The 4,876-nt window shown below is 51.6% G+C and overlaps 1 protein-coding gene across 1 annotated transcript in view; it reads right to left on the bottom strand.

Annotated features, from left to right (window-relative positions):
- The window catches only part of SWAP70 (SWAP switching B-cell complex 70kDa subunit), an 81,173-nt gene that overhangs the window by 15,465 nt on the left and 60,832 nt on the right, over positions 1–4,876 (bottom strand). The gene's annotated exons all lie outside the window — the stretch shown is intronic.

Raw genomic sequence — 4,876 nt, 5'->3', positions numbered from 1 at the left:
GGGGGTAGACTGAGGAGATGATACCTCCTGCATGCAGCAGACTGATCACTGGGGGAGGGGAGACTGAGGAAATGCTTCCCCCTGCCTGCAGCAGACTGATCATTGGGGGGGAGGGGAGACTGAGGAAATGCTTTCTCCTGCATGCATCAGACTGATCACTGGGGGAGGGGAGACTGAGGAAATGCTTTCTCCTGCCTGTGGCAGACTGATCGCTGGGGGAGGGGGGCTGAGGAAATGCTTCCTCCTGCCTGTGGCAGACTGATCGCTGGGGGGCGAGGGGGAGACTGAAGAGATGCTACCTCCTGCCTGCAGCAGACTGATGACATCACCTCAGCCTAGGCAAAGTCACTGACTGGAGCTCAGGGACAGGTTTTTTTAATGATAAAAGGCGGAGCTTTTCTGAACAATGATCCTGTTGCTGTATATTGTGACATGTCGGAAATATATTAATGCAGATTGATAATGTTACTGACAGGTCCTCTTGTAAGGGAACCCGTCCTCTGCCCATCAAGGGGAAATAAGGGGTTTGCTGAGTAGTGAATCTCTCCTGCTCCTGACAGGCCTTGATAGAGACTTCTGGGCAGGGAGAACATGGGACTCACTGATCCCACAATGAAGTTTCCCCCCTGACTGAGTACCCCCTCCCCAGCCCTGAGGGGTACAGATGGCCCTACTCCAACCCAACCAAGAACAGAAGGGGATCAGCAGAGGGATCCCATAAAGTCCTTATGTGCCTCAGACTTAGAGAACTATGGGGTTAAGGCTTTTCCCCATAGTTCTCCTTAGGGTAACGGGAGGACACAAACTAGCATCCTCCCGTCACCCTAAGCTCAGGATATAGGGAGCTACAGCTTGTTATATACAGAGATGCCGCAGCTGAAGCGGATCCCGACAATTATGCCGGGATCCGCCCAGCTGCGTGAGTGACAGCTGGCCCTGCCTATCTAGAGGCAGAGCCAGCTGTACCCGCCCCCGTCCGTTCGGCCAGTCAGCGCTGGATGATCGGAGCGAGGGGGAATCCAGCCCCTCCCCTGTCAGGGCGGAGAGCTGTGACAGGATCGAGAGGTGAGCGAACGCCGGTATGTATTCGCTCACCTCCCGATCTACTGAGCCGACCTGTGACAGTCTTATTGTCACAGGTCGGCTAGAACTATGAGGTGAGTGAAAAGCGCCCCCCTCATAGTTCTCCTTTAAAGAGACCCTGTCACTTTGCCCATTCAGGGCTAATCCAACCACCAACCCACTTATACCCACCTAACCCCCGCTCCCCCGGGTGGTAAACTATAAGTAAGCATTGGGTTGGAGCTTAAGCAGTTCTGATGACATCATCCAATGACAGTATTGGATAGGTTTGAGCTCAGCATCATGGGAGGAGGTCACATGCTCCCGCGTGTCCCCAATATCTGGATGTATAGACGGAGCAGAGAACCAGAGAACCTAGGTGAGTAACCAAAGTGAGTAGGGCCAGGGGGAGGGGGGGGGGGGGGATTAGGAGGTAGGCTTGCCTTGAACAGGTAAAGCGACATTCACATTGACTCCATTTCCCTGAACCCGAAACTAAAAGACCTGCTTCCAACCGAACCAAAAATGGACCGACCTAGTGGGAAATGTCCCATAATTGTGCAACGGATGAAACTCAACCACAATTTATAAACATGAGAGGTGACGAAAGACCGCGGCCAGGGGGGAAAGTGTAAATTCAGCATCTTTGTCCTTGGAGATCATTTCCTCATCTGCTGAGAGTTCTGCAGCAGACGGATCTCGTTGCAGAACTCAGATTGTGTCTGATGATAGAAATTGTTATTGTCGACCGCCAGATATTGTAACAATGTAACAAGTTCCTTTGCCTGTGGACAGGTATTACAGGTATATTGGTCTCCTAATGACCTTCTAATAAAGGGTGATTACCATCATCGGCTCTTCATATAAACGCAATATAAAGTATTATACATATAAAATATTTATTACAACCATGAAAAATGTTATTAAGGGAGAACTATGAGGGGGGTGATTTTCACTCAGCCTCATAGTTCTAGCCGACCTGTGACAATGAGACTGTCACAGGTCGGCTCAGTAGATCGGGAGGTGAGAGAACACATACCTGCGCTCGCTCACTTCTCAAACCTGTGCCGGCAGAGAGCCATGACAGGGGGAGGGGCTGGATTCCCCCTCCCCGCTCTGAACCTCCAGCGCTGACTGGCGGAACGGACGGGGGAGGGGGCGGGTATAGCTGCCTCTAGATAGGCAGAGAAAGCTGTCACTCACGCAGTTGGGCGGATCCCGGCACAATTGTCGGGATCCGTTCCGGCTGCGGCGTCTCAGTATATGATGAGCTACAGCTCGCGTTATACTGAGCTTTGGGTGACAGGAGGACGCTAGTTTGTGTCCTCCCTTTACCCTTAAGAGAACTATGGGGAAAAGCACCGAGCCCATAGTTCTCCTTTAAATAAAACGAAAGTAGACCGGCGTGGACCATTATTGCTTAATAGGATGTTCAATAACATTTTTTATGCGGCTCCTATCATTGTCCATATAGAACACTTTGTTCAAAGCCCACATTAAAAATCCTAAATATCCCAAAAACACAGAAAGGGGAAATGTCTTCCAATCAAATCAGTAGAGTACACGATAGGGGCTCTCCCGGAGAGAGACTGCCAAGAGGAGAAAGGAATAAGACTCCCTCCCCCCATTCCCAATATCAGCTCCTGGAAGACCTGCACCGTCATCTGTGGAGTGCAATAAATAAATAATATAAAAAGTGCCACGTGCAGGACATGACTGGCCTTGCGGCTCGCACAATAATTCCTCCAGACTAGCCATAAGGACTGCCTAAGAGGAGTGTGCAGGAAAAGCATTTAGGTGACATGGCCCTGCCCCAGGTGCCACACTGCGGGCTCCTGAATCCCACTGCGTTTCTCTGGCACCTGAATGCCAACCCTCAGGGGGCACATTACCGGGAGCTCCCTGTGCTTCCAGCCCCTAGCCAGACAAGGGCAGCCCCACTCTTACCAGAAGACATTAGCACTGGAGGGGCTCCTGCCGACAACTGGGGACAAGCCTGGTGCACAGGCCAGAAATTAGACATGTGCACGGCAAACCAATTCGTTTTCGGACGAAACAAATGAAGACGAAAAATATTTTCATTTGTTTTGTCAAAAGGAAACAAAATTTTATGTTGTTTCTGATTCGGAGGCAACGAGCCTCTGAATCCAAAACCGCACACCGAAACTGCGAGTCGTATCTGCCGGCGGCTTGCTCTGCTCATGCTCGCCGCCACCTTGGAGTGTATCTTGGTGTACACCGAGATGGCCGCGCCCGCATGTCCGAGCACGGCCACCTTGTGTACACCAAGATACTGTATACTCCAAGGTGGCGGCGCGCATGCGCAGAAGGCGCCGGCGGCCAATATGGCCACCGCATGTTCAGTGTGTGACGTCACCGTCATGTGACGCCGTGCGCTCCGCCTCCAAGATGACCAATTTTTGCATGCAATGTACAGGACGCCAGGAATGGGTCCCGGATGGACGTTATATATCCCTCCCTTGTTTAGGTGGTGGTCCCGTTAAGGTCACCTTGTATTCAGGGTTCTCGCCAAGCAGGGTGAGGGGTTCCGGGTCGGGCTTGTAAGGGAAACTGCTGGGCAGTCTTCCCAGAGTTGTTAAATATACACGGGGTCCCGGGAATCCGCAGGATCAGGGATATTTTTGGGTGGGACAGACCTTCCATCCCTGACTACAGCCAGTTCTGGTAATGAAAGGGTTAACCCACCTGCCAGAGGGTGTGTTAAAAAGGAACAGGAAGCCAGTCAGTGGTGTCTGTGAGGAGTGTTTGGAGCAGGACACATGGCTGTGTGTGTGTTAAGGTCCCCACACACCTTACGATAATCGCGGGAAAATCCCGCGATCGTACGATTATCGTAAGGTGTGTGGAAGCCGTGCGATCCCTACTACTGTAAGGTCGCACGACTTTAAACTTCCGAACATGTTTGAAAACCCACCGAGCTTCGTACGATGTTCGGCGGGTGTGTAGCATGTTCGTAAGATAAAAGCCGGACGGGCCGGTGTGCGCAAGCACACACTGCCCGTTCGGCATTGCGGTCATCGGAAGCCCGCCCCTCAGGGGGGCGTGGCTTGCGATCATCGCAAGTACGATCTGCCTATGCAAGATGGGCAGATCGTACGTTTTTTTAAGTACCTTACAACCATCGCAAGACAAAAGTCTTGCGATGGTTGTAAGGTGTGTGCCCGGCCTTAAGCTGTGGAATACCGAGACAGTGCTGGTGCACCTGCGTCCATATTGGAACCCTCTGCGAGCGGGCTGGGACTCTAACCCTGAAGCGGGTCACAGGCGCTGAGCCGAATCTTGTGTTTGCTGACGATACGCCCTGTTGATGTTGTCATTCTGCTGAATATAAGCCATTTTTATTTGATTGAAGAAAAGAATAAAGTTTTATTCGCTGATACGGCCGGCTACTGGTCATATGGGCCCCGAATACTACAGCCCGTATATAGTTTTCGTGTATACGGGCATATAATAAATTTGTTATTTCAGATTCGGACGAACCGCCCAATCAACCGAATTTCGTTGATTTGGAGGTTCGTCTGAATCCGAATGCACGTGTCTACCAGAAATAAATTCAGGAGGAACAGGGAACCCCCCCAGCACCCACCTACCGTGTTTCCCAGAAATTAAGACCTAGTTCGGGGTAGGTCTTATATTACAGACATCCCTTAAGATAGCGCTAGGTCTTACCTTCGGGGTAGCTGCACATGTAATTACATTTTACATGTGAAGACCGGCCGCAGCTCCCTCCCGCCCCCTCGCTCGCCCACCTACCCGCACGCCTACCTATCTGTTGCTCTCTGGATGGCATCAG

The sequence above is a fragment of the Nanorana parkeri genome, unplaced genomic scaffold (assembly GCF_000935625.1).
Source record: "Nanorana parkeri isolate BGI_ZX_2015 unplaced genomic scaffold, ASM93562v1 scaffold2408, whole genome shotgun sequence".
Taxonomy (NCBI): Eukaryota; Metazoa; Chordata; class Amphibia; order Anura; family Dicroglossidae; genus Nanorana; species Nanorana parkeri.
Note: the sequence above shows the minus strand (reverse complement) of the source record. Positions and strands in the feature narration are given on the sequence as shown.